The sequence below is a fragment of the Callorhinchus milii genome, unplaced genomic scaffold (assembly GCF_018977255.1).
Source record: "Callorhinchus milii isolate IMCB2004 unplaced genomic scaffold, IMCB_Cmil_1.0 Scaffold22, whole genome shotgun sequence".
Taxonomy (NCBI): domain Eukaryota; kingdom Metazoa; phylum Chordata; class Chondrichthyes; order Chimaeriformes; family Callorhinchidae; genus Callorhinchus; species Callorhinchus milii.
This window is the reverse complement of record NW_024704763.1, coordinates 9,990,494-10,005,274: the sequence shown is the minus strand read 5'-3', so window position 1 is coordinate 10,005,274 and position 14,781 is coordinate 9,990,494. Positions and strand designations below refer to the sequence as shown.

Here is a 14,781-nt window from a genome sequence, read left to right as displayed (position 1 = left end):
CCTGGCCATTTGCGCACCCCCACTCCCGCCATTTGCGCTCGCAGCCCCCACGACCTTTGCAACATTGCCAGACTCCGCCACTGCCTCACCCCTCAGGCCCCCAAACCCTCAAACACACATTCGTCACCTCGAGGCTCCATTACGGGAACTCCCCCCTCATCGGCTTCACAACTCTTCCCTTCACAAACTGCAGATCATCAAAACTCTGTAACTCGTGTACTCTCACACACCAGTGACCCCATCACCCCCACCCTCTCCCGACCCCATCACCCCCACCCTCACCCGACCCCATCACCCCCACCCTCTCCCGACCCCATCACTCCCACCCTCACCCGACCCCATCACCCCCACCCTCTCCCGACCCCATCACTCCCACCCTCTCCCGACCCATCACCCCCACCCTCTCCCGACCCCATCACTCCCACCCTCTCCCGACCCCATCACCCCCACCCTCTCCCGACCCCATCACTCCCACCCTCTCCCGACCCCATCACCCCCACCCTCACCCGACCCCATCAACCCCACCCTCACCCGACCCCATCACTCCCACCCTCACCCGACCCCATCACTCCCACCCTCTCCCGACCCCATCACCCCCACCCTCTCCCGACTCCATCACCCCCACCCTCGCCCGACCCCATCACTCCCACCCTCGCCCGACCCCATCACCCCCACCCTCACCCGACCCCATCACTCCCACCCTCTGCCGACCCCATCACTCCCACCCTCGCCCGACCCCATCACTTCCACCCTCACCCGACCCCAGCACTCCCACCCTCGCCCGACCCCATCACTCCCACCCTCGCCCGACCCCATCACTCCCACCCTCGCCCGACCCCATCACCCCCACCCTCGCCCGACCCCATCACTCCCACCCTCTCCCGACCCCATCACTCCCACCCTCGCCCGACCCCATCACCCCCACCCTCGCCCGACCCCATCACTCCTACCCTCGCCCGACCCCACTGGCTCTCCATCCCCAAGAGGATTGAGTTAAAGATCCTCTTCCTCACCTTTAAGGCCATCCATGGCCTTGTGGAGTCCTGTAGCTCAGTGGTTAGAGCACTCGCTTTGCAAGTGAGAGACCTGAGTTCAATCCCCGGCAGGTCAGGGCGAAACCTTGGGCAAGTTTCCTTACTCCACACAGAGCCTAATAATAATCCCTCCAAAACCAAAAACAATAATAAATTGGTCATTTTCAATCTACGACTGTTTGTGGGACATTGCTGTGCGCAATTGGCTGCCGCGTTCGCCCACAAATATACAGTCAATTCACTTTACAGTGTGTTCTGTGAAGCGCTTTGGGAGGTCCTCCCGACATGAAAAGCGCTATATCAAATGCAAGGATTATTATTATGATTATTATTATTATTATTGCCCCCTTCTACCTCTCTGACCTGCTGACTCCCTACCAACCCGCCCGCTCCCTCCACTCATCAGGTTCCAGCTGCTCCATGTCTCCTGCCCGCCCCACCCTACCATCGGTGGCCGGGCTTTCAGCCTCTCTGCCCCCACACTCTGGAACACCATCCAATGGTCCCTTGGCCTCGCTTCCTCCTTCACCTCCTTCAAGGCCGGTCTCAAGACCCTTCTCTTCAGCCGTGCTTTTGGTCTCCCTCCCACCTCTCTGCCTTCCCTCACCCCTACACCACACCCTCACCCCTATCCCACCCCCTCACCCCTATCCCATCCCCACCCCACCCCTCCCCCATCCTCAGGCCCCGACCCCTGACTGTTCAACACTTTGGGACGTCCTCCCGACGTGAAAGGCGCTTTATAGATGTACTTTTGTTCTTCTTGTTGCTGCGCGCCCCTGCCATTTACGCGCCACCCCCCCCCCCGCCATTTACACTGCCCCCTGCCATTTACACACAAACACCCCCCTCGCCATTTACACCCACCCACCATGCCTGCCATTTACACCTGCTATTTACACACCGCATTTACACCCCCCCTCCACATTTACACCCCCCCCACCGCATTTACACACCCACCCACTGCATTTACACCCCCATCCCCACTGCATTTACACCTCCACCGCATTTACCACCCCCATCCCCACCACATTTACACCCCCACATTTACACACCCACCCACCACCCCACCATATTCACGCACCCACCCACCTCACCCACCCACCGACTGCACGCACTCATCCAACCACACCCACTCACTCACCCCAACCACTCACCCTATTCCCACGCACGCACCCATCCTATCCACATGCACATACCCTATCCGCACGCACCCTATCCGCACGCACACCATCTGCACACGCACGCATCATCCGTACTCACACACAGCATTCCCACACACACACATTATTCCCACATACACTCATACTATTCACACACAGACACTATTCTCACACACACCATTCCCCCACACATACACACACTCTACACACACACTGTATACACAAACACACTATACACACACACTGTACAACAACAACAACAACAAGATTCCATTTATAAAGCGCCTTTCACGTCAGGAGGACGTCCCAAGGCGCTGCACAGTTGGGTCATGACCCGAGCAGGGGGGAAATGGTCAGGGTGAGGGGAGGGAAGGGAGGGAGCGAGGAGGGGGAAATGGTCAGGGTGAGGGGAGGGAAGGGAGGGAGCGAGGAGGAGGAAGAGAGTCGAGAGCGGAGCTGAAGGCTGAAGGTCAAAGAGAAAGGTTTTGAGACCGGCCTTGAAGGAGGAAAGGGAGGAAGCGGCGAAGGCACTGGGGGATGGAGTTCCAGAGCCTCGGGGCTGAGAGGCTGAAGGCCCGACCACCGATGGTAGGGCGGTTGGGGCGGGGGACGTGGAGCAGACCAGAGCCAGAGGAACGGAGGGTACGGGCAGGTAGGTAGGGGGATAGTAGGTTGGAGAGGTAGGAGGGAGCGAGGCCGTGAATGGCCTTGTAGGTGAGGATGAGGATCTTGAAATCAATCCTCTGGGGGATGGGGAGCCAGTGGAGGCGAGCGAGGGCGAGGGCGAGGGTGAGGGCGAGGGTGAGGGCGAGGGTGGGAGTGATGTGGTCGCGGTGTCTGGTGCGGGACAGTACACGAGCTGCAGAGTTCTGAATGACCTGCAGTGTGGAGGGAGGGCCGGGAAGGCCGACGAGGAGAGAGTTCCCATAGTCCAGCCTTGAGGTGACAAAGGCGTGAACCAGGGTTTCAGCCGCGTGAGGGGTGAGGTAGTGCCGTAATCTGGCGCTATTCCGGAGGTGATGAAAGGCGGTGCCAGTTGTAGTGCGGATGTGAGGGAGAAAGGACAGCTCAGGGTCGAACAAAACGCCGAGGTTCCTGATGGCTTTGAGAGGTGGAGAGTGCGGAGCTGATGCTGTCAGCGCCTGAGGTGCGGAGGCGCTGACGTGAGCCAATCAGGAGGGCCTCAGTTTTGCGCACGTTGAGCTGAAGAAAGTTGTCTCTCGTCCAGGACTCGATGTCGGACAGGCAGCTGTCAGGACATCGGGGGTCGTGGAGTTGAGAGTAGAGGAGGAAAGGTAGAGTTGGGTGTCATCCGCATACATGTGGGAGTTAACCCCATGTCTGCGGATGATGTCACCACAGGGGGAGCATATAGAGGGTGAAGAGGAGGGGACCGAGGACAGAGCCCTGAGGGACACCACATGAGACAGTACGGGGGGTGGAGGAGAAGCCATTCGTTGAGACAAAATGAAGACGGTGAGAAAGGTACGACCTAAACCATTCAAGGACAGTGCCTTGAAGGTTGAGGTGGGAGGACAAGCGGTGGAGTAGGATAGCGTGGTCGACCGTATCGAATGCTGCCGATAGGTCGAGGAGGACGAGGAGGCAGAGGGAGCCCTGGTCACAGATGGTCAGGATGTCATTGGTGACCTTGACCAGGGCAGTTTCTGTGCTATGGGCAGCACGGAAACCTGACTGAAGGGGTTCAAAAAGAGAATGGGTGGAAAGGAAAGAGCGCAGTTGGGAGGCGACAACTCTTTCCAAGACCTTGGAGAGAAAGGGGAGGTTGGAGATGGGCCGGTAACTTGATAGCTGCGACGCATCAAGGGAGGGTTTTTTCAGGGTGGGCGTGATGATGGCAGTTTTTAATGGAATGGGGACAGAGCCAGAGGAGAGGGACAGGTTTATGATGTCAGTGATATGGGACAGGTTGATGATGTCAGTGATATACACACGCTGTATGTACACACACACTATACACACATACTATACACACACACTGTACACACACTCTGTCCACACACACACTGTACACACACACTATATACACACACTATACACACATACTACACACATACATACTATACACACACACTATACACACATTGTACACACACACTGTACACACATTGTACACACACTGTACGCACACTGTACATATACTGTGCAAACACACACTATATACACACACACTGTACACACACACTGTACACACCGTACACACAATGCACACACACATACTGTATGTACACACACACTGTATGTACACACACACACTGTACACACACACTGTACACACACTGTACACGCACTGTGCACACACACACACTGTGCACATGCACACTATATACGCACACTGTACACACACACACAGTACAAACTGTACACACTGTACACACACACACTGTATGTACACACACACTGTACACACACTGTATGTATACACACTGTAAACACACTGTACACACACACTGTACACACACACTATACACACACACCATACACACACACACTATGCACATACACACGATATACACACTGTACACACACACTGTACACACACACTGTACACATAAACTGTACACACACTATACACGCACACTGTACATACACACACTGTACACACACTGTACACGCACACTGTACACACACATTGTATACACACAACACACACTGTACACACACAATATACACACACACTATAATCACACACTATATACACACACACTATATACACACACACACTATACACACACTGTATACATACACACACTATATACACACACACTGTACACACACTGTATGTACACACACACACTCTACACACACACTCTACACATACTGTACACACACACTGTACACACACACTGTACACACACACACTGTACACACACACACTGTACACACACTGTACACGCACACTGTACACACACATTGTATACACACACACACAACACACACTGTACACACACAATATACACACACACTATAATCACACACTATATACACACACACTATATACACACACACTATACACACACTGTTCACACAAACACTGTATACATACACACACTATATACACACACACTGTACACATACACACCATACACACACTATACACAAACACACTATATAAACATACACACACACTATATACACACACAATATACACACACACACAATACACACACTATACACACACTATATACACACACACTATATACACACACACTATGCACACACTGTACAAACACTGTACACACACTATACACACACACACTGTACACACAAACACTATACACACAAACACTATACACACACACCACACTATATACACACACACTGTACACACACACTGTATACACACACACTGTATGTACACACACACTATATGCACAAACACACACTGTATGTACACACACACTGTACACACACTATACACACGATACACACACTGTATACACACACTATACACACACACACTATACACACTGTACACACACACACTGTATGTAAACACACACACTTTACACAAGACACTGTGCACACACTGTACACACACTGTACACACACATACTTTTACACACACTGTACACACACACACACTGTACACACACACTGTACACATGATACACACACACACTGCACACACACACTATATACACGCACACACTGTACACACACACACTATACACACACACACTGTACACACACTGTATACACACACTATACACAAACACATACACACACTATATACACATAATTTACACACACACAATACACACACTGTATGTACACACACACTGTGCACAAACACTGTACACACACACTATACACGCACTGTATACACATGCACTGTACACACACACACTGCACACACACAGTACACACACTGTACACACACACAATACACACATACACTGTACACACACAATACACACACACAATACACACGCATTATCCACACACACTGTACACACACACACTACACACACACTACACACGCACACACTGTACACACACACACTGTATACACACACTACACACACTGTACACACACTATAATAATAATAATAATAATAATAATAATAATAATAATACTTGCATTTGATATAGCGCTTTTCACGTCGGGAGGACGTCCCAAAGCGCTTCACAGAACACACTGTAAAGTGAATTGACTGTATATTTGTGGGCGAACACGGCAGCCAATGGCGCACAGCAATGTCCCACAAACAGTCGTGGATTGAAAATGACCAATTTATTATTGTTTTTGGTTTTGGAGGGATTATTATTAGGCTCTGTGTGGAGTAAGGAAACTTGCCCAAGGTTTCGCCCTCTGCCTGGAATTGAACTCAGGTCTCTCACTTGCAAAGCGAGTGCTCTAACCACTGAGCTACAGGACTCCACTATATACACACCCACTATAATCACACACTATATACACACCCACTATACACACACTGTACAAACACCGTACACACACACACACTATACACACGCACACTGTATACACAAACACTATACACACACACACTGTACACACACACACTGTACACACAAACACACTATATACACATACACACAAACTATATACACACTACACACAATACACACACTGTACACACACACTGTATGTACACACACACACTATACACACAATATTTACATACTGCATACACACACACTTTACACACTGTACACACACACACTGCACGCACACACACACTATACACACTATACAAACACACTGTAAACATTATACACACACACTATACACACACTATACACACGCACACTATACACACAGTACACACACGCGCGATACGCACACTATACACACTATACACACACACACTGTACACACTATATACACACACACTGCACACACTCTACACACTTTACACATACTATTCACACACACACTATACACACTACAGACACACACTATACACACACACTGTACACACTATACACACACAAACTATACACACACACACAATATACACACTATGCACACACACACACTATACACACACTATATATACACACACTATACACACACACACTACACATACACACACTACACACACACACACACTGTATCCACACTCTACACACACACACTGCACACACACACACGATACACACTATAGACACACACTATACATACTATAGACACACTATACACACACACACTATATATATACACACACTATATATATACACACACTACACAGACACACACACTACACACAGTAACACACACACCGCACACACGGCTTCCCGGGGGGGAGGCGGCGGCGGGAACAAAGGGAGGGCCGCGGGGCCGCGGACAACAAAGCGCGGGCGGCGCGGACTCACCCGGGATCCCGCACCGACCGACCGACTGACTGCCTCGGGCCCTCGGCTCCGGCCCCGCGGGCGGGCGGGCGGGCGGGCGGGCGGCACGGCCCGGGGTGTGGGGGTGAGGCCGCCTCCGCGGGGGAGGTGCGGAGCGCGGCCTGGTCTGGCCCGGCCCGGCCCGGCCTGGCGGCGACAGCGGCCCCCGGTTACCCGCCCGCAGCCATCCACAGCCCGCGCGCACACTCCGCCACCCGCTGCCCCGCCTGCCTGTGAGTGTCGGCCCGGCCCGGCCCGGCCCCGCGGTCCCGGTCCCGGTCCCGGTCACGGCCTCTCTCGGCGCCGCTCGGGCCGTGTTCAGGGCTCAGCCGCTGCCTCACCAGAGCCGCGCGCAAACCCCGGAGCGGAGCCCGGCGGCTCCCGGAGCGGAGTCAGCTCAGCGCGCCCCAAAACCCGGAGCCGGAGCCAGAGCAGGGAACATACAAACAGGAGCAGGCCATTCAGCCCCTCCAGCCAGTTCTACAAGATCATGGCTGCTCTGTACCTCAACTTCAGTTCCCCGCCCTCGCCCCGTCCCGTATCCTTTAATGCCCTGGACCTAACCATTAGCTTTCCGTCTCGGTCTTCAACAAGGAGCAGAATCAGAGTGAGCCAAACCAGAAGCCGAATAAGAGATGGGGAACAGGAATGGAGTGAGTGCACCCAAACCCCGGAGCAGAGCCAAAACCACAAGACCAGGCCCAGCGAGAGCCGGGAACCCAGAGTGGAGTCAGTGCATCCAGAACCAGGACCAGAGACACGGACAGGAACCTGGAGTGGAGTCGGTGCCCAACACCCAGAGCAGAACAAGAGATGTGAGGCAAAGTCGGAGCAAGCAAAACCAGAAATGGATAAAACCCAGGAATCTTGAAGTGGAGTGAGGAAATTCTAGTCAGAGGAGCCAGAATGAGGGTATACACAGCGGAGCGGAGTCAGGGTGAAAAAAAAGTGCAGGGAAACCCTGGAGCACAGTCAGAGCGAGGGAACCCCAGTGTGGAACAAAGTCAGGAAAAACCTCCAGAGTGCAGAAAACTTAAAGTCGGCTTTGGGGAAAAACAGGAGTGAATTATTAGAGAGGGGGAATTTAGAGTCAGAAAAGTTTCTGTAGCTCATGGAAACACTCATTAGGAACATTGTGACTTCAGTAGGCAACTCAGCGCATCAAGCCTGTTGAGCCATTTTCTTGAAACACAGCAGGTTTTTAATCCTATTTCTGTATCTTTTTCCTGAATTCCTGCAATATCCTTTGCTTCCTGCACAGGCTCTTCAATCAAAGAGGGGCAAGTCCCAGCTTAGATCAGTACCTTTTTTCCAGACCTAGAACCCACACTAATCTCACCCAACTCTACACCAGGAAGCAGCAATTCGGTGGCCAAAATTTTAGTATCAAATCCAAATCCTTTTACCACAAGTCCAGCTCAATATCCCTCACGTCACCTACTTCAGCCAAAATCCAATCCCTTGGAATCTGCAATGTAGATCAACGAATCCTTTGTTTAGGCAACAACAACAACAAAATTACATTTATAGAGCGCCTTTCACATCGGGAGGACTTCCCAAAGAGGCAGCACTATGATGTCAGCCAAATACAGTAGGTCAAGTGCGGATCTCTGATGTTTAAGCAGGAAGAGAAAAATGTCAGTTGTGCATAAGGAAATCTTATGGCCAGGGAGATAAATGCACAGTCATTTCCTCTATTTCTTGATGTTCTTAGAAGGTAAATGTTACAAGCACAGCGCGGATTGTAATCCTGGTCTTCACTAGGATCAGAAAGAGCGAGACAGGTTGACCACTAGCAGGGGACAGAAGAGGGACAGCTGGATGGTCAACAAGTGGCTGGGTAGGGAGGGGGTTCAAATGAACCGTCTCATAGCCACAAGATGAAGAAGACCCTTCAGCCCATCTGATCTCATCCCTCAAGAACACCCACCCTACCAACCTCCCATCACAACATCAAGCTGTATTTCAATTGAGTACCAGTATCTTAGCTCAGTAACCCAGTTCCAGTCATTTATTACCCTCTGTTTAAAGAAAAACCTCCTGGTGTCTGTCCTAAAATTGCCTTTTACACATCTCAACCCGTGTCCTCTTGTTCACCTGTCTTGATACATTCTAAGTTTTGATCTGAGTTTGGAGCTTGGGATTTTCTTCAGCTTCAAGAATGACCTTGGATTAGAAGGAGGTTTTAGCTTCAAGAGAGGGAGAGCTTCAGAGAGGGAGAGCTTGTAAGGTTGGCTCTCTGTGCCATCTTGGTTTGAGAGGATGGGATTGGGATTTTAGGGATTGGAGGTGGCTGTTATACCAGATGGAGTGGGGGTAGGGGTGGGAGATGGTTCTGGATTTTAAGAGGACAACAGTGCCTAACATGGTGGAGGGATAGCCATTAAGCAACTTGACAATTGCATCAAGATCACTAGGAGTTGAGGGCCAGGGGCAGAGAATGACATTGGAGGAGCGGACCTTTGAGAGACACCGAGTGAGGTGAAATGAAATAGTGGAGCATTTGGCAGAGGGGAAAGTCATGTAGGAGGAGAGGGAGAAAAGGAAATAGTCAGAAATGACCTTGTCAGTGATGGAGAGCTCAGAGACATCAAGGCTTTGGGGGTTGGTGAGATCAAGCGGCCATGTTATGAGTGGGGAGTTTATATGGAGGGTGAGGTTCAGGGACGAGAGAAATCACAGGAGGAGGTTGAAATATAATAATAAGTTGAAATCAATGAAAAGGGACCTAGTACAGAAAGAGAGAGGAGTGGTTGGTGAGGAAGGAGCCAGGGTCTCAGTAATAATAATAATCTTTGCATTTGATACAGCGCCTTATCATGTCTTTGAGACATCTCAAAGCGCTTCACAGAATATACTGTATTTTGTGTATTTGTGTACTTTGTGTGAAAGACTGTGTATTTTGTGGGGTGAAATGCGGAAGCCAAATCCGCACAACAGTATCCTACAAACAGTCGTGGATTGAGTGATCAAAATATTATTTTTAAAAATCTGTTTATTGTTTTGAAGGGAAAAGCAATCCGCCAATTGAGTAACAATCGGTTTCCTACTTACTGTTGGGTAAACAGAGGCGCGTGGAGTAAGGAAACGTGCCCAATGTTTCACCCGGGAATCAAAGCTTCCTGTACTAAGCTACAGTCCTCCACATTGCCGGATTGAGCGGGTTTGTCTGTGTATGAAAAGAGGGCATTGGGCGGGAACAACAACAACAACAACAAGATTCCATTTATAGAGCGCCTTTCACGTCAGGAGGACGTCCCAAGGCGCTGTACAGTTGGGTCATGACCCGAGCAGGGGGAAATGGTCAGGGTGAGGGGAGGGAAGGGAGGGAGAGAGGAGGGGGGAAATGGTCAGGGTGAGGGGAGGGAAGGGAGGGAGCGAGGAGGAGGAAGAGAGTCGAGAGGGGAGCTGAAGGCACGGTCAAAGAGAAAGGTTTTGAGACCGGCCTTGAAGGAGGAAAGGGAGGAAGCGGCGAAGGCACTGGGGGATGGAGTTCCAGAGCCTGGGGGCTGAGAGGCTGAAGGCCCGACCACCGATAGTAGGGCGGTTGGGGCGGGGGACGTGGAGCAGACCGGAGCCAGAGGAACGGAGGGTACGAGCAGGTAGGTAGGGGGATAGTAGGTTGGAGAGGTAGGAGGGAGCAAGGCCGTGAATGGCCTTGTAGGTGAGGATGAGGATCTTGAAATCAATCCTCTGGGGGATGGGGAGCCAGTGGAGGCGAGCGAGGGTGAGGGCGAGGGTGAGGGTGAGGGTGGGAGTGAGGGTGAGGGCGAGGGCGAGAGCGAGGGTGGGAGTGATGTGATCGCGAAGCCTGGTGCGGGACAGTACACGAGCTGCAGAGTTCTGAATGACCTGCAGTGTGGAGGGAGGTGGCGGGAAGGCCGGCGAGGAGAGAGTTCCCATAGTCCAGCCTTGAGGTGACAAAGGCGTGAACCAGGGTTTCAGCCGCGTGAGGGGTGAGGTAGTGCCGTAATCTGGCGATATTCCGGAGGTGATGGAAGGCGGTGCCAGTTGTGGTGCGGATGTGAGGGAGAAAGGACAGCTCAGGGTCGAACAAAACGCCGAGGTTCCTGACTGGCTTTGAGAGGTGGAGAGTGCAGCCTTGGATGCTGATGGTGTCAGCGCCTGAGGTGCGGAGGCGCTGACGTGAGCCAATCAGGAGGGCCTCGGTTTTTCGCACGTTGAGCTGAAGAAAGTTGTCTCTCGTCCAGGACTCGATGTCGGACAGACAGCTGTCAGGACATCGGTGGTCGTGGAGTTGAGAGTAGAGGAGGAAAGGTAGAGTTGGGTGTCATCCGCATACATGTGGAAGTTAACCCCATGTTTGCGGATGATGTCACCAAGGGGGAGCATATAGAGGGTGAAGAGGAGGGGACCGAGGACAGAGCCCTGAGGGACACCACATGAGACAGTAAATTTGGGAACCAAATTTTTAAACTTTTATATTAAACCTGCAAAACGTGACCTTCTCTTACACAGTTTGAAAAGCACGGACCTACAGTTGAGCGGAGGCACCGGGTGGTAGCTTGGGGAGTGAGAGGGTCGGAGAGGTAGGGAGGTGTCAGGGAGTGAATGGATTTGAACACGAGTGTGAGGATCTTGAAGTCGATCTGTTTGGTGATGGGGAGCCAGTGGAGCCTGGGCCAGAACTGGTGAGATGTGGGTAGGGAGTTTGGTTCGGGTCAGTATGTGGGCGGCAGAGTCTGAATGAGCTGATCGTGTGAATGGTGGAGTTGGGGAGACCGGCGAGGAGTGAGTTGGAGTAATCCAGGCGGGAGGTGACAAACGCATGCACCAGGGTTTCGGCTGCGTTTGGGGTAATATACGTCAGCGGCGGGCAATGTGGCAGAGATGGAAGAAAGTGGTCCTGGTCAGGGACTGGATGGGGGGGAGGAAGGACAGCTGGGGGTCGAACCAGATGTCTAGGTTGCGCACTGGTTTGGGGAGGTTGAGGAGTTCAGATCCGCAGGAGTGAACACGTTGATGGGAACCAAGGAGTATGGCTTCCATCTTGTCCACATTCAGCTGCAGGAAGTTTACACTCATCCAGGCCCTGAAGTCTGCCAGACACGCTGATAGAACATCGGGGGAATCTGGAGTTAATTAATAATAATCCTTGCATTTGATATAGCACTTTTCACGTCTTCTCAACGTCTCAAAGCGCTTCACAGAATAGACTGTAAAGTGAATTGACTGTATATTTGCGGGAGTTGGTGCTGGAGGCAAAGTAGATTTGTGTGTCATCCGCTTATATGTGGAAGTTTACCCGGTGTCTGTGGATGACATCACGAGAGGGAGCATATAGATAAGGAAAAGAAGAGGCCAAGGATGGAGCCCTGGGGTAACCCCGCAGGTGACTGGGCAAGGGCGGGAGGAGAAACCATTTGCCGAGATGAAATGGAGGCGGTTGGTTAAGTAGGACTCGAACTATGCGAGTGCAGTCCCAGAGAGACTGGTTGACCGTGTCGGCCAGTGGGGGAGAAGAGGGGGAGTTGAGTGACCAGCAGTTGGGTGTGGAGGGGTTCGAGGCAGCAGGTGGTGAACTTCATCCGTGTGATTGTGGTTGAGAGGGAGGAGGGAGAAATGGGGGTAAAGGAGTGTAAGGAGAGGGATGTGCTTGAGCCACAGCTGCCGGTGAATCGTGAGGTCAGATTCCTGCCATCTGTGCTCGAGCATCCGGGTTTGTGTTTTGAATGAGCGGAAGTGACTGTTGTACTAGGGGGAGTGGGGGGGTGGGGGGGGTGCGTAGAGCGGGTGGGATTGGAAATAGTCGGGAATTAAAGGTTATGGAGAGATGGTCATTCAGCAGCTTGATTGATGACTTTTTCAGGATCATTGCTGGTGGAGGGCCAGAGGGAGAGAGGGCATTATAATAATAATAATAATCCTTGCATTTGATATAGCGCCTTTCACGTCAGGAGGACCTCCCAAAGCGCTTCACAGAACACACTGTAAAGTGAATTGACTGTATATTTGTGGGCGAACGCGGCAGCCAATTGCACACAGCAATGTCCCACAAACAGTCGTGGATTGAAAATGACCAATTTATTATTGTTTTTGGTTTTGGAGGGATTATTATTAGGCTCTGTGTGGAGTAAGGAAACTTGCCCAAGGTTTCACCCTGACCTGCCGGGGATTGAACTCAGGTCTCTCACTTGCAAAGCGAGTGCTCTAACCACTGAGCTACAGGACTCCAACAAATGCGACAAAGAGAGGGCATGATGACCTTTGGTCATCGACATGAAACGTTAACTTGCTTGTCTCTCTCCATAAATGCTGCCTGACCTGCTGAGTGTTCCCAGTCACTTCTGTTTTTATCTCAAAGAAATGCTGTTAAGTCTAGCCATATTTGGAAAGCTGTAAAAAACATTCCATGTTCAAAATAGGTCAGCTCATAGGATTAGACTCAGAATTTCTAAAATCCCAAACCAAAGACTAGGGAAGCAGTCCATACATCTGTCTCACAAACCCACGAGCAACCTGGAGATTAGTTGATGTGTCCACATTAACGGCAGCAAATATAATAATGTCAGCCAGAAAAGCTACAATTTTTATAAGACAAAATCAGTATAAGGGACAAACCAATCTTTTGAAATGGTAAGCCAGGTTTTTAAATACATCTATACTAATAAAGACAAAGTGTTGGTGTGTCTGTCTGTCTGTGTATCCATCAATAATGCAATAACCGATTGATGTAGAGACATGATTTACATCTCATCGGAAAGGTCTTGCAAGTGGCAGTGTCATGGGCATTTTTTTTTGGAATTTCCTATCGTTGATGAGCTATATTTAAAAGAGAGTTCAATTAAACTCCAAAGTATGAGGTAGGCATGGTTTTTGCTGCAAAACAGCCACAAAGGAAAGCACATACACTTTTAAAGTGATAAATCTATACTATATATACTATATATATATCTATATATATATTCTGCAACAAATGCATGGCAGTTTTTTTTGCATTGCAATAACTCAAGGACATGCCAGATCACACAGTAAAGCCCTTCAGTTAGCGTAGCTTTGATAGGAGTCCTCCCAAAGGATTCCCCCAAAAGGAGTCCTCCCAGCTGAGTATAAAGACAAAATGTCTGTGTGTGTCAATTTTCATTTCGTATTGGATCCTTTGGTAGCAAGCGAAGCTGCACGGGTATTTCTCTCAAGTATATATATATAGTATATATATAGTATATATAGTACAGCAAATCAGA

At 50.7% G+C, this 14,781-nt stretch overlaps 1 protein-coding gene across 5 annotated transcripts in view; it reads right to left on the bottom strand.

The window, feature by feature from the left end:
* Window positions 1–7,617, bottom strand: part of LOC103188203 (zinc finger protein 609) — a 126,372-nt gene extending 118,755 nt beyond the window's left edge. For 4 of the 5 annotated variants that reach the window (XM_042343004.1, XM_042343000.1, XM_042343006.1 and 1 more), the window contains exon 1: window positions 7,559–7,617. The gene's annotated coding sequence lies outside the window, so the exon portion shown is untranslated. Of the gene's footprint in view, window positions 1–1,013; window positions 1,031–7,558 lie in introns of those variants that run through there. The other variant, XM_042343001.1, reaches the window with a different exon arrangement.
* Between the last annotated feature and the right edge of the window lie 7,164 nt (window positions 7,618–14,781).